The sequence below is a fragment of the Labrus bergylta genome, chromosome 2 (genome assembly GCF_963930695.1).
Source record: "Labrus bergylta chromosome 2, fLabBer1.1, whole genome shotgun sequence".
Classification (NCBI taxonomy): Eukaryota; Metazoa; Chordata; class Actinopteri; order Labriformes; family Labridae; genus Labrus; species Labrus bergylta.
Genome location: NC_089196.1, coordinates 37613567 through 37626066, shown reverse-complemented (window position 1 = coordinate 37626066; position 12500 = coordinate 37613567).

The following is a 12500-nucleotide window of genomic DNA, read 5'->3' as shown; positions in this document are numbered from 1 at the left end:
AGCTGAACACCGCTGTTAGCCTCTGGAGGATGTTAAAGACCGAGTAAAGGCAGAGATGAGGCCGAAAGGGTGAACCCTCTCGGCCTGGGGACAGCTGAACACCGCTGTCACCCTCTGGAAGTCCAACTTTCGAAAAAGTTTCTAAGTGTCACTTTCGAAAAAAAGTTTCTAAGTCAGCCTGGAGGTTGGGGAGGACCGAGAAAAGGCAGAGATGAGGCCGAAAGGGTGAGCCCTCTCGGCCTGGGGACAGCTGAACACCGCTGTCACCCTCTGGAGGACGTAAAAGACCGAGTAATGGTCAATATGAGGCCGAAATGGTGAGCCCTCTCGGCCTGGGGAGAGCTGAACACCGCTGTTAGCCTCTGGAGGACGTAAAAGACCGAGTAATGGTCAGAATGAGGCCGAAATGGTGAGCCCTCTCGGCCTGGGGAGAGCTGAACACCGCTGTTAGCCTCTGGAGGACGTAAAAGACCGAGAAAAGGCACAGATGAGGCCGAAATGGTGAGCCCTCTCGGCCTGGGGAGAGCTGAACACCGCTGTTAGCCTCTGGAGGATGTTAAAGACCGAGTAAAGGCAGAGATGAGGCCGAAAGGGTGAGCCCTCTCGGCCTGGGGACAGCTGAACACCGCTGTCACCCTCTGGAAGTCCAACTTTCGAAAAAGTTTCTAAGTGTCACTTTCGAAAAAAAAGTTTCTAAGTCAGCCTGGAGGTTGGGGAGGACCGATAAAAGGCAGAGATGAGGCCGAAAGGGTGAGCCCTCTCGGCCTGGGGACAGCTGAACACCGCTGTCACCCTCTGGAGGACGTAAAAGACCGAGTAATGGTCAATATGAGGCCGAAATGGTGAGCCCTCTCGGCCTGGGGAGAGCTGAACACCGCTGTTAGCCTCTGGATGACGTAAAAGACCGAGTAATGGTCAATATGAGGCCGAAATGGTGACCCCTCTCGGCCTGGGGACAGCTGAACACCGCTGTTGGCCTCTGGAGGATGAAAAGGACCGAGGAAAGGGCCAACATGAGGCCGAAAAAGAGGCATTAAAGGTGGACATGGGTGGCGCTGTCCAGCGCTGTCCAGTGCTGAAGTGAAGATTTTCCAAGTGCAGCGCTCCAGGATAAAGAGAAAAAATGACCTGGAGGTTGGGGAGGACCGAGAAAAGGCAAAGATGAGGCCGAAATGGTGAGCCCTCTCGGCCTGGGGACTGCCAGAGACCGCTGTTAGCCTCTGGAGGATGAAAAAGACCGAGAAAAGGCACATATGAGGCCGAAATGGTGAGCCCTCTCGGCCTGGGGAGAGCTGAACACCGCTGTCAGCCTCTGGAGGATGTAAAAGACCGAGAAAAGGCACAGATGAGGCCGAAAGGGTGAGCCCTCTCGGCCTGGGGACAGCTGAACACCGCTGTCACCCTCTGGAAGTCCAACTTTCGAAAAAGTTTCTAAGTGTCACTTTCGAAAAAAAGTTTCTAAGTCAGCCTGGAGGTTGGGGAGGACCGAGAAAAGGCAAAGATGAGGCCGAAAGGGTGAGCCCTCTCGGCCTGGGGAGAGCTGAACACCGCTGTCAGCCTCTGGAGGACTTAAAAGACCGAGAAATGGTCAGAATGAGGCCGAAATGGTGAGCCCTCTCGGCCTGGGGAGAGCTGAACACCGCTGTCAGCCTCTGGAGGACGTAAAAGACCGAGTAATGGTCAATATGAGGCCGAAATGGTGAGCCCTCTCGGCCTGGGGAGAGCTGAACACCGCTGTTAGCCTCTGGAGGACGTAAAAGACCGAGAAATGGTCAATATGAGGCCGAAATGGTGAGCCCTCTCGGCCTGGGGACAGCTGAACACCGCTGTCACCCTCTGGAAGTCCAACTTTCGAAAAAGTTTCTAAGTGTCACTTTCGAAAAAAAGTTTCTAAGTCAGCCTGGAGGTTGGGGAGGACCGAGAAAAGACAGAGATGAGGCCGAAAGGGTGAGCCCTCTCGGCCTGGGGAGAGCTGAACACCGCTGTCAGCCTCTGGAGGACGTAAAAGACCGAGTAATGGTCAATATGAGGCCGAAATGGTGAGCCCTCTCGGCCTGGGGAGAGCTGAACACCGCTGTTAGCCTCTGGAGGACGTAAAAGACCGAGTAATGGTCAATATGAGGCCGAAATGGTGAGCCCTCTCGGCCTGGGGAGAGCTGAACACCGCTGTTAGCCTCTGGAGGACGTAAAAGACCGAGTAATGGTCAATATGAGGCCGAAATGGTGAGCCCTCTCGGCCTGGGGAGAGCTGAACACCGCTGTTAGCCTCTGGAGGACGTAAAAGACCGAGTAATGGTCAATATGAGGCCGAAATGGTGAGCCCTCTCGGCCTGGGGACAGCTGAACACCGCTGTCACCCTCTGGAAGTCCAACTTTCGAAAAAGTTTCTAAGTGTCACTTTCGAAAAAAAGTTTCTAAGTCAGCCTGGAGGTTGGGGAGGACCGAGAAAAGACAGAGATGAGGCCGAAAGGGTGAGCCCTCTCGGCCTGGGGAGAGCTGAACACCGCTGTTAGCCTCTGGAGGACGTAAAAGACCGAGTAATGGTCAATATGAGGCCGAAATGGTGACCCCTCTCGGCCTGGGGAGAGCTGAACACCGCTGTTAGCCTCTGGAGGACGTAAAAGACCGAGTAATGGTCAGAATGAGGCCGAAATGGTGAGCCCTCTCGGCCTGGGGAGAGCTGAACACCGCTGTTAGCCTCTGGAGGACGTAAAAGACCGAGTAATGGTCAATATGAGGCCGAAATGGTGAGCCCTCTCGGCCTGGGGAGAGCTGAACACCGCTGTTAGCCTCTGGAGGACGTAAAAGACCGAGTAATGGTCAATATGAGGCCGAAATGGTGAGCCCTCTCGGCCTGGGGACAGCTGAACACCGCTGTCACCCTCTGGAAGTCCAACTTTCGAAAAAGTTTCTAAGTGTCACTTTCGGAAAAAAAAAAAAAAAAAAAAAAAAAAAGTTTCTAAGTCAGCCTGGAGGTTGGGGAGGACCGAGAAAGGGTCAAGATAAGGCCCAAAGGGTGAGCCCTCTCGGCCTGAGGTAGGCTGAAAAATGCTGCCCCCCTGTGGAAGTCATTGGATTTAGGGAACCAGGGGTCTGAGCCATGGGATTTAGGGAACCAGGGGTGTGAGCCATGGGATTTAGGGAACCAGGGGTCTGAGCCATGGGATTTAGGGAACCAGGGATGTGAGCCATGGGATTTAGGGAACCAGGGGTCTGAGCCATGGGATTTAGGGAACCAGGGGTGTGAGCGAAAAAAAGTTTATGGAACCAGGGGCGTGAGCGAAAAAAGTTTATGGAACCAGAGGCACGAGGTTTTGCTGGCTGTGGCTATGTGTTGTTAGCCGAGATGGGTGCTTAATAGTGGGTCCGCAGGATAGAGAGGTGCAAGAGGTCCCTGGAGGTGGGTGACCGGAGGGAGGTGGTGGCATGGCCCCCCCCCCCCCCCCCCCCCGGGGTGTGGGTGGGTGTGTGTGTGGTGAGGCCGAGGAGAGTGAGAGGGAGAGGCTAGAGGAGGGTGAGGGAGTGCTTGGTGCTCTTGGGTCTGCTGGAGGAGGGTGAGGGAGTGCTAGAGATGAAGTGTGGGGCTTTGGGTGCTCCAGGGTGGGATGGAGGAGTGTGACAGAGAGCCTGGTGCTCTGTGAGAAGCGTGAGAGTGATATAGACAAAGTGTCTGGCTTTGGGTGCTCCTGGGTGGGCTGGAGGAGGGTGAGGGAGTGCCTGGTGCTCCTGGGTGCTCCTGGGTCAGATGGAGAAGTGTGACAGAGTGCCTGGGGCTCTGGAGGAAGGGTGGGAGAGATAGAGACAGAGTGTCAGGCTTTGGGTGCTCCTGGGTGGGCTGGAGGAGGGTGACAGAGAGCCTGGTGCTCTGTGAGAAGCGTGAGAGTGATAGAGACAAAGTGTCTGGCTTTGGGTGCTCCTGGGTGGGCTGGAGGAGTGTGAGGGAGTGCCTGGTGCTCCTGGGTGCTCCTGGGTCAGATGGAGAAGTGTGACAGAGTGCCTGGGGCTCTGGAGGAAGGGTGGGAGAGATAGAGACAGAGTGTGGGGCTTTGGGTGCTCCTGGGTGGGCTGGAGGAGGGTGACAGAGAGCCTGGTGCTCTGTGAGAAGCGTGAGAGTGATATAGACAAAGTGTCGGGCTTTGGGTGCTCCTGGGTGGGCTGGAGGAGGGTGAGGGAGTGCCTGGTGCTCCTGGGTGCTCCTGGGTCAGATGGAGAAGTGTGACAGAGTGCCTGGGGCTCTGGAGGAAGGGTGGGAGAGATAGAGACAGAGTGTCAGGCTTTGGGTGCTCCTGGGTGGGATGGAGAAGTGTGACAGAGTGCCTGGTGCTCTGGGTGCTCCTGGGTCGGCTGGAGGAGTGTGAGAGACAGCCTGGAGCTCTGGAGGAAGGGTGGGAGAGATAGAGATACAAAGTGTGGGGCTTTGGGTGCTCCTGGGTGGGCTGGAGGAGGGTGACAGAGAGCCTGGTGCTCCTGGGTCGGCTGGAGGAGTGTGAGAGACAGCCTGGGGCTCTGGAGGAAGGGTGGGAGAGATAGAGATACAAAGTGTGGGGCTTTGGGTGCTCCTGGGTGGGCTGGAGGAGGGTGACAGAGAGCCTGGTGCTCATGGGTCTGCTGGAGGAGTGTGTGAGAGACAGCCTGGGGCTCTGGAGGAAGGGTGGGAGAGATAGAGACGGGCTTGGGGTGCTCATGGGTCGGATGGAGAAGTGTGACATGAAGCCTGGGTCTCTGGGTGCTCCTGGGTGGGCTGGAGGAGTGTGTCAGAGTCCCTGGGGCTCTGGAGGAAGGGTGGGAGAGATAGAGACAAAGTGTCGGGCTTGGGGTGCTCCTGGGACGGATGGAGAAGTGTGACATGAAGCCTGGGTCTCTGGGTGCTCCTGGGTGGGCTGGAGGAGTGTGGCAGGCAGCCTGGAGCTCTGGGGGGAGAGGTGGGAGGGCTGGGGGTCAAAGGGCCCCGTTGCTGGTGCACCCAGAGCGGATACAGATGTGTGGCAGGCAGCCTGGAGCTCTGGGGGAGAGGTGGGAGGGCTGGGGGTCAAAGGGCCCCGTTGCTGGTGCTCCTGGGGGGGGGGGGGGGGGGGGGCTGGAGGAGTGTGGCAGGCAGCCTGGAGCTCTGGGGAGGGCTGGGGTCAAAGGGCCCCGTTGCTGGTGCTCCTGGGTGGGCTGGAGGAGTGTGGCAGAGTGCCTGGAGCTCTGGGGGAGAGGTGGGAGGGCTGGGGTCAAAGGGCCCAGTTGCTGGTGCTCCTGGGTGGGCTGGAGGAGTGTGACAGAGTGCCTGGAGCTCTGGGGAGGGCTGGGGGTCAAAGGGCCCCGTTGCTGGTGCTCCTGGGGGGGCTGGAGGAGTGTGACAGAGTGCCTGGAGCTCTGGGGAGGGCTGGGGTCAAAGGGCCCCGTGGCTGGTGCTCCTGGCTGGGCTGGAGGAGTGTGACAGAGTGCCTGGAGCTCTGGGGGAGAGGTGGGAGGCCTGGGGGTCAAAGGGCCCCGTTGCTGGAGCTCCTGGGTGGGCTGGAGGAGTGTGGCAGAGTGCCTGGAGCTCTGGGGAGGGCTGGGGTCAAAGGGCCCCGTTGCTGGTGCTCCTGGGTGGGCTGGAGGAGTGTGGCAGAGTGCCTGGAGCTCTGGGGAGGGCTGGGGTCAAAGGGCCCCGTTGCTGGTGCTCCTGGGTGGGCTGGAGGAGTGTGACAGAGTGCCTGGAGCTCTGGGGAGGGCTGGGGTCAAAGGGCCCCGTTGCTGGTGCTCCTGGGTGGGCTGGAGGAGTGTGACAGAGTGCCTGGAGCTCTGGGGGAGAGGTGGGAGTCCTGGGGGTCAAAGGGCCCCGTTGCTGGAGCTCCTGGGTGGGCTGGAGGAGTGTGGCAGAGTGCCTGGAGCTCTGGGGAGGGCTGGGGTCAAAGGGCCCCGTTGCTGGTGCTCCTGGGTGGGCTGGAGGAGTGTGGCAGAGTGCCTGGAGCTCTGGGGAGGGCTGGGGTCAAAGGGCCCCGTTGCTGGTGCTCCTGGGTGGGCTGGAGGAGTGTGACAGAGTGCCTGGAGCTCTGGGGAGGGCTGGGGTCAAAGGGCCCCGTTGCTGGTGCTCCTGGGTGGGCTGGAGGAGTGTGACAGAGTGCCTGGAGCTCTGGGGGAGAGGTGGGAGTCCTGGGGGGTCAAAGGGCCCCGTTGCTGGAGCTCCTGGGTGGGCTGGAGGAGTGTGGCAGAGTGCCTGGAGCTCTGGGGAGGGCTGGGGTCAAAGGGCCCCGTTGCTGGTGCTCCTGGGTGGGCTGGAGGAGTGTGGCAGAGTGCCTGGAGCTCTGGGGAGGGCTGGGGTCAAAGGGCCCCGTTGCTGGTGCTCCTGGGTGGGCTGGAGGAGTGTGACAGAGTGCCTGGAGCTCTGGGGAGGGCTGGGGTCAAAGGGCCCCGTGGCTGGTGCTCCTGGCTGGGCTGGAGGAGTGTGACAGAGTGCCTGGAGCTCTGGGGGAGAGGTGGGAGGCCTGGGGGTCAAAGGGCCCCGTTGCTGGTGCTCCTGGGTGGGCTGGAGGAGTGTGACAGAGTGCCTGGAGCTCTGGGGAGGGCTGGGGTCAAAGGGCCCCGTGGCTGGTGCTCCTGGCTGGGCTGGAGGAGTTTGACAGAGTGCCTGGAGCTCTGGGGGAGAGGTGGGAGGCCTGGGGGTCAAAGGGCCCCGTTGCTGGTGCTCCTGGGTGGGCTGGAGGAGTGTGACAGAGTGCCTGGAGCTCTGGGGGAGAGGTGGGAGGCCTGGGGGTCAAAGGGCCCCGTTGCTGGTGCTCCTGGGTGGGCTGGAGGAGTGTGACAGAGTGCCTGGAGCTCTGGGGAGGGCTGGGGTCAAAGGGCCCCGTGGCTGGTGCTCCTGGCTGGGCTGGAGGAGTGTGACAGAGTGCCTGGAGCTCTGGGGGAGAGGTGGGAGGGCTGGGGGTCAAAGGGCCCCGTTGCTGGTGCTCCTGGGTGGGCTGGAGGAGTGTGACAGAGTGCCTGGAGCTCTGGGGGAGAGGTGGGAGGCCTGGGGGTCAAAGGGCCCCGTTGCTGGTGCTCCTGGGTGGGCTGGAGGAGTGTGGCAGAGTGCCTGGAGCTCTGGGGAGGGCTGGGGTCAAAGGGCCCCGTTGCTGGTGCTCCTGGGTGGGCTGGAGGAGTGTGACAGAGTGCCTGGAGCTCTGGGGAGGGCTGGGGTCAAAGGGCCCCGTTGCTGGTGCTCCTGGGTGGGCTGGAGGAGTGTGACAGAGTGCCTGGAGCTCTGGGGGAGAGGTGGGAGTCCTGGGGGGTCAAAGGGCCCCGTTGCTGGAGCTCCTGGGTGGGCTGGAGGAGTGTGGCAGAGTGCCTGGAGCTCTGGGGAGGGCTGGGGTCAAAGGGCCCCGTTGCTGGTGCTCCTGGGTGGGCTGGAGGAGTGTGGCAGAGTGCCTGGAGCTCTGGGGAGGGCTGGGGTCAAAGGGCCCCGTTGCTGGTGCTCCTGGGTGGGCTGGAGGAGTGTGACAGAGTGCCTGGAGCTCTGGGGAGGGCTGGGGTCAAAGGGCCCCGTGGCTGGTGCTCCTGGCTGGGCTGGAGGAGTGTGACAGAGTGCCTGGAGCTCTGGGGGAGAGGTGGGAGGCCTGGGGGTCAAAGGGCCCCGTTGCTGGTGCTCCTGGGTGGGCTGGAGGAGTGTGACAGAGTGCCTGGAGCTCTGGGGAGGGCTGGGGTCAAAGGGCCCCGTGGCTGGTGCTCCTGGCTGGGCTGGAGGAGTTTGACAGAGTGCCTGGAGCTCTGGGGGAGAGGTGGGAGGCCTGGGGGTCAAAGGGCCCCGTTGCTGGTGCTCCTGGGTGGGCTGGAGGAGTGTGACAGAGTGCCTGGAGCTCTGGGGGAGAGGTGGGAGGCCTGGGGGTCAAAGGGCCCCGTTGCTGGTGCTCCTGGGTGGGCTGGAGGAGTGTGACAGAGTGCCTGGAGCTCTGGGGAGGGCTGGGGTCAAAGGGCCCCGTGGCTGGTGCTCCTGGCTGGGCTGGAGGAGTGTGACAGAGTGCCTGGAGCTCTGGGGGAGAGGTGGGAGGGCTGGGGGTCAAAGGGCCCCGTTGCTGGTGCTCCTGGGTGGGCTGGAGGAGTGTGACAGAGTGCCTGGAGCTCTGGGGGAGAGGTGGGAGGCCTGGGGGTCAAAGGGCCCCGTTGCTGGTGCTCCTGGGTGGGCTGGAGGAGTGTGACAGAGTGCCTGGAGCTCTGGGGGAGAGGTGGGAGGCCTGGGGGTCAAAGGGCCCCGTTGCTGGTGCTCCTGGGTGGGCTGGAGGAGTGTGACAGAGTGCCTGGAGCTCTGGGGGAGAGGTGGGAGGCCTGGGGGTCAAAGGGCCCCGTTGCTGGTGCTCCTGGGTGGGCTGGAGGAGTGTGGCAGAGTGCCTGGAGCTCTGGGGGAGAGCTGGGAGGCCTGGGGGTCAAAGGGCCCCGTTGCTGGTGCTCCTGGCTGGGCTGGAGGAGTGTGGCAGAGTGCCTGGAGCTCTGGGGGAGAGCTGGGAGGCCTGGGGGTCAAAGGGCCCCGTTGCTGGTGCTCCTGGGTGGGCTGGAGGAGTGTGGCAGAGTGCCTGGAGCTCTGGGGAGGGCTGGGGTCAAAGGGCCCCGTTGCTGGTGCTCCTGGGTGGGCTGGAGGAGTGTTGCAGAGTGCCTGGAGCTCTGGGGGAGAGGTGGGAGGCCTGGGGGTCAAAGGGCCCCGTTGCTGGTGCTCCTGGGTGGGCTGGAGGAGTGTGGCAGAGTGCCTGGAGCTCTGGGGGAGAGGTGGGAGGCCTGGGGGTCAAAGGGCCCCGTTGCTGGTGCTCCTGGGTGGGCTGGAGGAGTGTGGCAGAGTGCCTGGAGCTCTGGGGGAGAGGTGGGAGGCCTGGGGGTCAAAGGGCCCCGTTGCTGGTGCTCCTGGGTGGGCTGGAGGAGTGTGGCAGAGTGCCTGGAGCTCTGGGGGAGAGGTGGGAGGCCTGGGGGTCAAAGGGCCCCGTTGCTGGTGCTCCTGGGTGGGCTGGAGGAGTGTGGCAGGCAGACTGGAGCTCTGGGGGAGAGGTGGGAGGCCTGGGGGTCAAAGGGCCCCGTTGCTGGTGCTCCTGGGTGGGCTGGAGGAGTGTGGCAGAGTGCCTGGAGCTCTGGGGGAGAGGTGGGAGGCCTGGGGGTCAAAGGGCCCCGTTGCTGGTGCTCCTGGGTGGGCTGGAGGAGTGTGACAGAGTGCCTGGAGCTCTGGGGGAGAGGTGGGAGGCCTGGGGGTCAAAGGGCCCCGTTGCTGGTGCTCCTGGGTGGGCTGGAGGAGTGTGGCAGAGTGCCTGGAGCTCTGGGGGAGAGGTGGGAGGCCTGGGGTCAAAGGGCCCCGTTGCTGGTGCTCCTGGGTGGGCTGGAGGAGTGTGGCAGAGTGCCTGGAGCTCTGGGGGAGAGGTGGGAGGGCTGGGGGTCAAAGGGCCCCGTTGCTGGTGCTCCTGGGTGGGCTGGAGGAGTGTGACAGAGTGCCTGGAGCTCTGGGGGAGAGGTGGGAGGCCTGGGGGTCAAAGGGCCCCGTTGCTGGTGCTCCTGGGTGGGCTGGAGGAGTGTGGCAGGCAGCCTGGAGCTCTGGGGGAGAGGTGGGAGGCCTGGGGGTCAAAGGGCCCCGTTGCTGGTGCTCCTGGGTGGGCTGGAGGAGTGTTGCAGAGTGCCTGGAGCTCTGGGGGAGAGGTGGGAGGCCTGGGGGTCAAAGGGCCCCGTTGCTGGTGCACCCAGAGCGGTTACAGATGTGTGGCAGGCAGCCTGGAGCTCTGGGGGAGAGGTGGGAGGGCTGGGGACAAAGGGCCCCCGTTGCTGTTGCACCCAGAGCGGTTACAGATGTGTGGCAGGCAGCCTGGAGCTCTGGGGGAGAGGTGGGAGGGCTGGGGGCAAAGGGCCCCGTTGCTGGTGCTCCTGGGTCGGCTGGAGATGTGTGGCAGGCAGCCTGGAGCTCTGGGGGAGAGGTGGGAGGGCTGGGGACAAAGGGCCCCCGTTGCTGTTGCACCCAGAGCGGTTACAGATGTGTGGCAGGCAGCCTGGAGCTCTGGGGGAGAGGTGGGAGGGCTGGGGACAAAGGGCCCCGTTGCTGTTGCACCCAGAGCGGTTACAGATGTGTGGCAGGCAGCCTGGAGCTCTGGGGGAGAGGTGGGAGGGCTGGGGACAAAGGGCCCCCGTTGCTGTTGCACCCAGAGCGGTTACAGATGTGTGGCAGGCAGCCTGGAGCTCTGGGGGAGAGGTGGGAGGGCTGGGGGCAAAGGGCCCCGTTGCTGGTGCTCCTGGGTCGGCTGGAGATGTGTGGCAGGCAGCCTGGAGCTCTGGGGGAGAGGTGGGAGGGCTGGGGACAAAGGGCCCCCGTTGCTGTTGCACCCAGAGCGGTTACAGATGTGTGGCAGGCAGCCTGGAGCTCTGGGGGAGAGGTGGGAGGGCTGGGGGCAAAGGGCCCCGTTGCTGGTGCTCCTGGGTCGGCTGGAGATGTGTGGCAGGCAGCCTGGAGCTCTGGGGGAGAGGTGGGAGGGCTGGGGACAAAGGGCCCCCGTTGCTGTTGCACCCAGAGCGGTTACAGATGTGTGGCAGGCAGCCTGGAGCTCTGGGGGAGAGGTGGGAGGGCTGGGGGCAAAGGGCCCCGTTGCTGGTGCTCCTGGGTCGGCTGGAGATGTGTGGCAGGCAGCCTGGAGCTCTGGGGGAGAGGTGGGAGGGCTGGGGACAAAGGGCCCCCGTTGCTGTTGCACCTAGAGCGGTTACAGATGTGTGGCAGGCAGCGACACTTAGAAGAATTTGTGAAAATGAAGAAAAGTGGAAAAAATTTCTAAGTGCCGTGACACTTAGAAGAATTTGTGAAAATGAAGAAAAGTGGAAAAAATTTCTAAGTGCCGTGACACTTAGAAGAATTTGTGAAAATGAAGAAAAGTGGAAAAAATTTCTAAGTGCCGTGACACTTAGAAGAATTTGTGAAAATGAAGAAAAGTGGAAAAAATTTCTAAGTGCCGTGACACTTAGAAGAATTTGTGAAAATGAAGAAAAGTGGAAAAAATTTCTAAGTGCCGTGACACTTAGAAGAATTTGTGAAAATGAAGAAAAGTGGAAAAAATTTCTAAGTGCCGTGACACTTAGAAGAATTTGTGAAAATGAAGAAAAGTGGAAAAAATTTCTAAGTGCCGTGACACTTAGAAGAATTTGTGAAAATGAAGAAAAGTGGAAAAAATTTCTAAGTGCCGTGACACTTAGAAGAATTTGTGAAAATGAAGAAAAGTGGAAAAAATTTCTAAGTGCCGTGACACTTAGAAGAATTTGTGAAAATGAAGAAAAGTGGAAAAAATTTCTAAGTGCCGTGACACTTAGAAGAATTTGTGAAAATGAAGAAAAGTGGAAAAAATTTCTAAGTGCCGTGACACTTAGAAGAATTTGTGAAAATGAAGAAAAGTGGAAAAAATTTCTAAGTGCCGTGACACTTAGAAGAATTTGTGAAAATGAAGAAAAGTGGAAAAAATTTCTAAGTGCCGTGACACTTAGAAGAATTTGTGAAAATGAGAAAAAGTGGAAAAAATTTCTAAGTGCCGTGACACTTAGAAGAATTTGTGAAAATGAGAAAAAGTGGAAAAAATTTCTAAGTGCCGTGACACTTAGAAGAATTTTCGAAAAGCTGAAAATATTTCTAAGTGTCGCGGCACTTAGAAGAATTTTCGAAAAGCTGAAAATATTTCAAAGTGTCGCGGCACTTAGAAGAATTTTCGAAAAGCTGAAAATATTTCTAAGTGTCGCGGCACTTAGAAGAATTTTCGAAAAGCTGAAAATATTTCTAAGTGTCGCGGCACTTAGAAGAATTTTCGAAAAGCTGAAAATATTTCTAAGTGTCGCGGCACTTAGAAGAATTTTCGAAAAGCTGAAAATATTTCTAAGTGTCGCGGCACTTAGAAGAATTTTCGAAAAGCTGAAAATATTTCTAAGTGTCGCGGCACTTAGAAGAATTTTCGAAAAGCTGAAAATATTTCTAAGTGTCGCGGCACTTAGAAGAATTTTCGAAAAGCTGAAAATATTTCTAAGTGTCGCGGCACTTAGAAGAATTTTCGAAAAGTTGAAAAAAATGAAGGGAGAGCTGACCAGGTTTCAGCTCTCCCTTCTCCCGTTGGCACTTAGAAAAAAATTCGGGAGAAGGGAGAGCTGACAAGGGCTCAGCTCTCCCTTCTCCCGTTGGCACTTAGAAAAAAATTCGGGAGAAGGGAGACCTGACAAGGGCTCAGCTCTCCCTTCTCCCGTTGGCACTTAGAAAAAAATTCGGGAGAAGGGAGAGCTGACAAGGTCTCAGCTCTCCCTTCTCCCGTTGGCACTTAGAAAAAATTTCGTGAGAAGGGAGAGCTGACAAGGTCTCAGCTCTCCCTTCTCCCGTTGGCACTTAGAAAAAATTTCGTGAGAAGGGAGAGCTGACAAGGTCTCAGCTCTCCCTTCTCCCGTTAAACACTTAGAAAAAATTTCGTGAGAAGGGAGAGCTGACAAGGTCTCAGCTCTCCCTTCTCCCGTTGGCACTTAGAAAAAATTTCGTGAGAAGGGAGAGCTGACAAGGTCTCAGCTCTCCCTTCTCCCGTTAA